We start from the raw sequence: 9,105 nt of genomic DNA, 5'->3' as shown, positions 1-9,105 counted from the left end.
GGAGGAAAAAAAGGGAACAGGATGGGGACATCCTCACTCCGGAAAAGTGTGAGGAGAGAGGCATTGCTTGGCACAGCTAGAAGGTGGGAGCCTGGGCTAGGAGCTGTGCTGTATATTTTGATGTCAATGTCCTTGTTCAAGCCACATCCAGTACTGGCACTTGGTATTCTCAGCTGTGCAATGGAGCAGGGAGGGGTTGGAGATGTAGCTCAGTAGGAAGAGTGCTTGCCTGGCATGCACAAGGCCCTGGGTTCAATCCCCAGCACTGCAGAAACTGGGTGTGGTGGTGTGTAACTCTCATCCCAGAACTTGTGAGGTAGAGACAGAAGGATCAGAATTTCAAGGTTATCATTGGCTGCATAGAAAGTTAGAAATGTTAGAGGCTAAGAGGATGAAGAGAAGTAGAAGATGAAGAGGAGGAAGAATAAGAAAAATTAGTGTTTCTGCTGTGAATTGTCAGAGTGAAGTTTAATCCAGTGCTCAAGTAAAACATCATCCATTCTAATGATGGAGATTTACAGACTGGAGATTTACAGACATTGAGCTAGAGAGATGACTCAGTGGGTACAGTGCTTGCTATGCCAGCTGGAGGATCTGAGTTCAAATACCTGGAACCCATGGGAAAAAATCCTGGATGCTATAGCACACATCTGTAACCCTAGCACTCCACAGTGAGGTGGGAGGTAGAGACAGGAGAATCCCTGAAGACTTGCATATCAGCTAGCTTGGGAGTCAGCAGCAGAGATGGAGAAGAGAGCCCACCTCAAAGAGTGTGGAAGCTGAGGAGTACTCCTGAGGTATTCCTCTGACATCTAGACACTCACTGTGGCACACAAGTGCCTGTACTCCTATGGGGGGGGGAGAGGCGGGAAGGAGGGAAGGAGGGAAGGAGGGAAGGAGGGAAGGAGGGAAGGAGGAAGGGAGAGAAGGAGATGTGCAGACATTATTCTACATGGTCTGCCTGACATAGAAGCCCAACCTTTCCTTGTTAGGTTTGACTTGGTAGGTACTGCTCTGGCCTTCCTAGGTGACCTTGGATCTTCTCTGTCCCTCTCAAGTGACAAATACTGCTAAAACAGTGCTCCCAGGTGGGCTGTGTTGCTCAACTGTGCCTTTAAAAAAAAAGATTTATTATGTAGATAGTATTCTGTTTGCATGTGTGCCTACAGGCCAGATGAGGGCACCAGATCCCATTATAGAGGTTTGTGAGCCACCATGTGGTTGCTGGAAATTAAACTCAGGACCTCTGGAAGAGCAGCTCTTAACCTCTGAGCCATTTCTCCAGCCTCCTGCTCACCTGTTCTGAGGGAAGAATTTCATAGGATGTCAGTCCCAAATGAAGCCCTGGTGTAATGGTGATGGAACACGGCAGCAATCATCCCATCCTGTAAACGTGTGAGACCACAGGACACACATCCTCCATGCACACACATCCTCATATCCACAGTTGGGACTGCAGCTTGCATGAGCCCTGGGTCCTATCCCCAGCACCACTACCACTACCAAAGAAGCGCTTGCCCATATGCTGACCAATAGAGCAACCTCAGCCTGTTTGGGTCACAGACACAGTGGCTCCAGAACAATAACAACTGGTGTCTCCCAATTCTGAACTTCAGGAAGCTGAAGAGGAAGCTGCGGCTGCTTCCTGGGTCTTAGATTATTTCTTGTTACTGTGTCTTCACAGGCTGGAAGGGGTCATGGAGTTCTCTAGAGTCTCCTCTCAAATTTAAAATTATGTATATATGTGTGTGAATTTGTGTGTGTGAGTGCAGAGCCTGAGGAGGTCAGAAGAGGATATTAGATCATCTCGAACTAAAGTTACAGGTGGTCATGAGCTGCCCTCTGTGTGTGTTGGGAACCAAATTCAGGTCCTCTGTAGTATGTTCTCTGTTCTCTCTCTCTTTCTCCCCCTCTCCCTCTCTCCTCCTCTCCCTCTCTCCCTCTCTCCCTCTCTCCCTCTCTCTCTCTCCCTCTCTTCCCCTCCCTCTTTGGTTGATTTTTTCTGAAACAGAGTCTCACCTAGTCCAAGTTGGCTTTGAACAACTCAGTATACAGCCAAAGTTGACTCTGAATCTGGATTCTCCTTCCTCCACTTCCTGAGTGTTGTGATGTGGTACCATGCCAGCTCTGGGGTTTCTTTTTTTTACTAGTTAATTGGAGGAGGAGGCATGCCACAGTGGAAATGTCTCTTTTTCTCATGTGGGCTCCATGGATGGAACTCAGGTTGTCAGGCTTGGTGGCAAGCACCTTCACCATGGCATCGTCTGGGCAGCTCTCTGGAGTCTCTTTCATGAGGCCCTCAGCTCATTTATGAGGACCTGCTATCATGAGCTGACCTTCCATGATGGTTAATATTATCAACTCCACAGGACCCAGAATCACCATGGAAACAAGCCTTGGGCACGTCTGTGAGGGAGTTTCTAAATTATGTTAATGGAAGTGCGAAGACCCGTCTTAACCAAGAGTGGCAATACTCCATGGCCTGGAGTCCCAGACTGAATAAAAAGCAGAACTCGAACTGATCAACAGCATTCATTGATCTCTGCTTTGGGACTTTGGATGCAATGTGATGATCTGCCTCATGCTCCTGCCGCCATGTTCTTTAATGAAAGTTCTGCCCACCAACTTTCTATCTTACTCTTCCCTTTCACCAAATCCTTCTTGCAAACCCCCTCCTACACCCTTTGTGTGTGTGTGTGTGTGTGTGTGTGTGTGTGTGTATAAAACCTACTATATTTACAGGTGAGTGTGCCAGTGCACTTGGAGGGGTGGGGCCTTACAGGCCCTTCCTTCATCCATGACGACATGATGATGGATCCAGCCTTCTCATAACTGATCAGTGTGAAGAGAACTAGCAACTATTGAGTGCTCAGCCCTGAACTGGACTTCTATATCACTCCCTCCAAGCTCAGGTGAGGACAGAAAGAACATAAGAGCTGGAGAAGGGGGAGGAGTGCTGTGCATGCTGTCTTCTGTACGGGACATGGTCGGTGAACTCACAAACTCACTAGACTTGCACGAATCTAGTCAGTCGTCTGTCTGTCTGCCCACTCCTGTTTCCCTCTGCATAGGGTATGTGCACGACGCACATGAGATGCATGTGTGTGGATGTCGGAGAATAGCCTTGTGGAGTCAGTTCTCCCATTAACCTTTATGTGGGTTCCAGGGATTGAATTCAGGTCACTACCAAGACGCAGCATTTTGAAAAGGGAAATTACAGAAGCAGGGATGGAACAGGGAGGTACAACAGTATTTCAGTTTTAGGAGGGAGAGTTCGAGGAGCAAGAAGTGAAAAAGGATGTGGCCTTTCAGAGGAACTAGAGTCTGGAGGGCCCCACGAGGGAAATGGGAAGAGTAGCTCAGAATATGATTGCAAGGCATGTATCGCCTAGAAGTCGGGCTATTAACATGGTGGGGGAATACCCCATCCAAGGGCCAGCATGCTGCCTGACCTTCCGAGGGAAGGAGATGCCCCTTCTCTGCTGATGTGTCTACAGAGCTGGGGAAGTCCCCAGCTGAGCACAAAGAATTTATCAAGCCAGGCAGATTGGATTTAGACACCAGCTTGGCCTCTCCTTCTGGCACCATGAACAAACAGGGTTACCTCAGCTCTTTGAGCCTCAGGTTTTCCTGTCTGCAGAACGGGAACTGCTATTGTGATGGTTAATATTCCCAACTTGATAGCATCTGGATTCACCTAGGAGGCAGCCCCTGGGTATGCCTGTGATGAGTTTCTAGATTGGGTTAGTTGAGGTGAGAAGACACACCCTAATGTAGATGGCACCATCCCATGGATTGGGGTTTTTGTTGTGCCCAGATCGTGACCCCCAGAGAGACCACCAAAGACGAGCATGCCAGAATGCAAAAGCATGGTTTAATTCTGGATATCCAAAAGCAATACAAGCCTAGGCAGGGACTTCGTCCAATACATCCAACGCAGTGGAGGCTGGAGGAAGCGCCCACCTATCTGCAAGCTCAGCTTTTAAAGGGAAAAGTCACAAGGTTACATCATTTAGGGGTGCTAGTACGGGTACAATTCTGATTGGCTCGCTTCTAGGGGCTTCTAAAAATTACTTCTAAGGGAGTGGTTGCCCGCCACCATTTCTCATTGGCTGCCCTCAGGTGGGGGCATTTCTGTGGTCAGTTACCCTGGAAACCAGGGAGAGGACATTCCATAGTCTGGCAGGCATTACCTCATGACTATCTTGTGACTCTGTACTTTTACACTTCCTGGTTTCTGGAATCTGAACTGACTGGTTTCAGTAACTAATGGCCTATTCCCAAAAGGAAAAATCTTAGGCCTTAATTTTGGGGTGAAAGCATTTTGGTCTTATTTCTAAGATGGCTCATTTTGGTCTCACAGTTTTGAACTGAATAAAAAGAAGAAAGTGAGCTGAGTACTTTAATTCATCTTTCTCTGCTTCCTGACTGCAGATGCAATGTGGCCGGTGGCCTCACACACCTGTGTCTATGCCATTCATGCTATGGACTGTATCTTCAAAACTGTGATCCAAAATAAATGCTTTCTTCAATTATTTTCATCACAGTCATGAGAAAGCAGAACTAGGACAGCTGTCATTCAGGTCACCAATGCCCTCCTACAGCTGGGGTGTTGAATTCGGGGTTCCAGCCTATTGAAAGGTTGTGGAGGGCTGGGGACATGGCTCAGTGTGTAAAGCGCTTGCTGTGTAAGCACAGGAGGATGAGTGGCAGCCTGTCTCTGGAACAACTCCCTCTCCCAGTGCTGAGGGACAAAGACAAGCAGATCCAGGAGCTTGCCAGCTAGTCTAGGTGACACTGTCAGCCCAGGGTTCAAGAAATATCTTGTCTCAGAAGATAAGATGAGGAACAGAGAGGCTTCTTCTTCCAGTGCATGGGCATTAACACAGAGACCCACATCAAACCCCTCCCCTCAAGGCTCAAGGAGTCATGCAGAAGAGAAGGTAGAAAGATTGTCAGAGCTACAGGTGGTGAACGACTCCAAGGAAACAGTGCCTTCCAGACACAGCAGGACTGGTACCTGTGTGAGCTCACAGAGACAACGCAGCACACACAGATCTGTGCTTTCAAACCAGACAAAAGAAGTGGACACAAAGTCCCACCCCTAACCAAGAATCTATTTGCCATTGATACCCGCTGGGAAAGGGAAAATCAGTTTCCTATAGTGGAGTGTCACTGGTATATCAACCACACTCCAGGACAGGCCCCATGCCCAGGAATAGTTGGCCAACACAAAACTGACTCCATGGTGTGTGTGTGTGTGTGTGTGTGTGTGTGTGTGTGTATGTTTTGTTTTTATTTTTAGACTTATTGATTTCTCTTTATTACGTTAACCTGTCTGCTTTTTTTTTTTTTTTTGAGAGAAAAAATCATGAAGTTGGATAGGTAGTGAAGTGGGGAGAATCTTGGAGGAGATGGGGAGGGGAAAGAATATGATCAAAACATATTATATGAAAAACATTGGGACATGAATCTTTCTTTGACTTCCACATTACTTAGACACACCCACACCCACACAAGCATGCACAAATGCACAAAAACATGCACATGGGTGGAGAACCTGTAGTAGATGAGGCCTCCCAGAAAGAAATTAGTGGAATACCTTTGAACTACTTAGGAAAACAGACTTAAATGAGGGATCATCTAGATCAGGTTGGGCTGTGGGTGTAACGGCAACGCCCGAGTTACCGATACCCGTTCACCATGTCCAAGCGAGGGGCTGCGGATTAAAAAATAAGGGACAAGAGACAGAGAGTCATTCACCATGGCTGAATGCCGTTTATTGAAAGAGGGAGGAAACCTTAAATACAGGCTTACAGCACAATGGAGGATCCCCGGAGGGCAGAAGTTCACTACTGAATGTTCTACATTCTTGCATCTAAGCTGTTAACGCCCAATATGCAGGATACACTAACAAGGAACTTCCCTTAAGCATTCAGGAGGGTGGATACCGGCAGGGAATTAGCATAGGGATGACATCTGGTCAAGGTCGGCAAGCAGGCAACGGCTTTACTCAATATGGGAGGAGACCAGGGCCCTATAGGTCCCCCCTTTTTACTAAAAAATGAGCTTCTGACTTAGGTTGCCTGGGACGTCAGCAGGTCACCTTACCCATCATGGAGACACCAGCCCAGGCCACACAAGTGCTCTGTCTTAGGTTGGTGAGTACCCCCCAAGCATTACCTATCTCTGAATACTCATTATCATACAGGCTCAACCACGTGAGCTGTAGAGTTAACTGCTGCCAAAGATCTCAAAATGGCACTGGGCTTGCAATCTGTGCAACACAGAAAAGACCAACAGAAGTCCTAACCCACCCATAGCCAGGAGGCTAAAGGCAATTGAGCCATTCCCTTCCTTTGAGCCTTATTCAAATTGGAGTCCTCGTAAGATAGTATCCCAAAAGCAAATGGAACTTGAGTTTTAAATTTTACAACTTACAAAGCCAATTCAAATGTATATAACTGTTGAAATAAATTTACCATGCCCAATAGAATGAAAGATTAACTAACTGTGGTAGCTACTTTTGCTGCCAGGGTCTCCATTGTGCTAGCTCTAGTAACCAATTATGAAATAGCAATCCCAGAAACAGTAGCAGCAGTAGCCACCACCGCTATGACAGCAACAACGGCAACAGCGATGTCAGATTCTCTTCTGGAGCATGTGGGCATCCACTGGCATGGACACGACTCCAGGAACACGAACCACCAAGGCCCATTTTTCTTGATCCCAGCATGACTTAAGCTGGCAGCTCTGCAAAAGAACAACTAAGAACCATAAAGGAAAAACAGGCAGCTCACAAGGAGCATAACTAATGGTCTCAATAACGGCTACATTCAGGCTCACAAATTTTAAGGTATCTTCAAAAGAGGCTAGATGAATTTCAGGAGGACAATAGATGTTGCACAGAGCCACTCCTGAAAAGTAGGGTACTACACCAGCTTGAAGAGGGTTGCAAAATGTGAGAAGGCTTAGCTGGCATGCTACTGTTAACAAATAGAGGTCAGTGACCTTCATGGTTGTCCTTAAACTCCAAAGTGTCTGGGTGACACGTTCTTAAACATGCTTGAAAGAGCAGTTACCATACATTACCTTCTGAAGAATCCAACTGCATGGCTACAGTTCCTAGGCTTACATTAATGTTTGCCAAGGCTGGCCATATTGGGCTCTCAATCCCCATTGGCATCAAAAGGGGAGAGTTCTTCATGAAGGCCCAATAGGTCTCTGCCATGTTGGGATTCAGCAGCAGCCACAGGGCACACGCAGAGCTCAGGAACCCAAAGAGGAACTTCATTGTCCTGCAGAAAGACACAGATCCCCGGGACCACACCAACACTGGATCGGGTCCCCTCCAAGTGCCAGTAGAAAGATCCTTCCATCACACCAGAGGATGGTTTGCAACAGGAGCCCTCCAGTGCTTATCTGCAGTAGATACTCCAGTAGAATCCACCGATAAAAAATTTAAAATATATAAAACAAGGGAAAGAATAGAATGTGGAGAGGAGAGATGAGCCCCTAGCTCCCCCTTTTTACTTTAGCAATATATGTTTTTAAGGTATGATGGTAGCATTCTACTATAGCCTGTCCTTGAGGATTATAAGGAATACCAGTCTTATTAACAATAGAAAAGTCTTGGCAGAATTTTGAAAATCCCGTACTGCTGTAGGCGGGACCATTATCAGTCTTTATGCATTTTGGCACTCCCATGTAAGCAAAAGCATGAAGATAATGATTCTTTACATCTTTAACCTTTTCCCCTGAATGGACAGAAGCAAAAATTAGAGAAGAATATGTATCAATAGACACATGGACATATTGTAATTTTCCAAAGGAAGGCACGTGTGTGATGTCCATTTGCCACACATGATTAGGTAAAAGTCCTCAGGGATTAACTCCCAAATGAGGAACAGGTAAAAATTCGGCACAAATAGGACATGATTTAACTATCTGGATGGCTTGTTCCCGGGTTATGCCCATATGATGACTAAGAGATCCAGTATTAAGATGATAACGGTGCAACTGAGTAGCCTTTTCAAAGGCAGAACAAACTAATGTGACAGCCATATGAGTAATGGCATCAGCCCTCTGATTACCTTCACTTAGAGGTCCAGGCAATTGAGTATGAGCTCTAATATGGCCTACATAAAGGTTATGTGAGCAGGACCATGTAAGTCCTTGCACTTGCAATAAATATTCATGAATGGGAGAAATGGATGGTATGTAGGCTGCTGTCTCCAAAGGTATAACTGCATGTGCCACATATTGGCTATCAGTATAAATCAGAAAACATCTGTAAAGCAAGCAACAGTGCCTGTACCTCCGCCATCTGGGCAGAAGTGCCCTGAACTTTCATTCTCTTCACTATGTTACCAGAAACTACCACAGCAAAACCACGTGAAGTGCCATCAGTAAATACCACATGGGCCTGAGGAATAGGAGTCATCTGTACTATCTTGGGAAATATAACAGGATGCAATTTAAAAAATTGACACACATCATTGGAGGGGTAGTGAGTATCAAACTGACTCTGCATGGAGCATGTCAATATGGCCCAATCATTATCATTAGCTTGCAACCATGTTATTTGAGACTGGGTGTATGGGGTCACAACAATATCTGGCTCCTTACCAAAAGTTTGAACACTGATCATGATTCCCCTAAATATAATCTGAGCAACAGCCTGAGGATAAGGAGTAATGGTTTTCGCTGGAGAAGTTGGGGAATGTACCCATAGAATAGGACCTGTTTGCCAAAACACTCCAGTAGGTGAATGAGAAAAACAAAATGTCAAATACAATAAGGGAGAAGAAAGATCTATATATTGCACGTGAGCCTGCTCCAGGGCCTCTTGCACACATTGTAGGGCTGTACACCCTTCAGCTGTTAATTCACGGGGAGATAAAGGGTCAGGGTCGCCCTTTAAGACATCATTCAAAGGATGAAGTTGACCTGTTGGAATCTTTAAAGTGGACCGAAGCCATTGAATATCTCCCAGAAAGATTTGGAAATCATTAAGTGTGTGTAGCTGATCCACACGCAGAGTAATCTTTTGTGGACGTATGCCTGTGCATAACAATTCATGACCTAAAAAATGATAGGGAAAGG

The sequence above is a fragment of the Peromyscus eremicus genome, chromosome 23 (assembly GCF_949786415.1).
Source record: "Peromyscus eremicus chromosome 23, PerEre_H2_v1, whole genome shotgun sequence".
In the NCBI taxonomy this organism is placed as follows: domain Eukaryota; kingdom Metazoa; phylum Chordata; class Mammalia; order Rodentia; family Cricetidae; genus Peromyscus; species Peromyscus eremicus.
The sequence above is the reverse complement of the archived record's forward strand: the minus strand, read 5'-3'. Positions refer to the sequence as shown.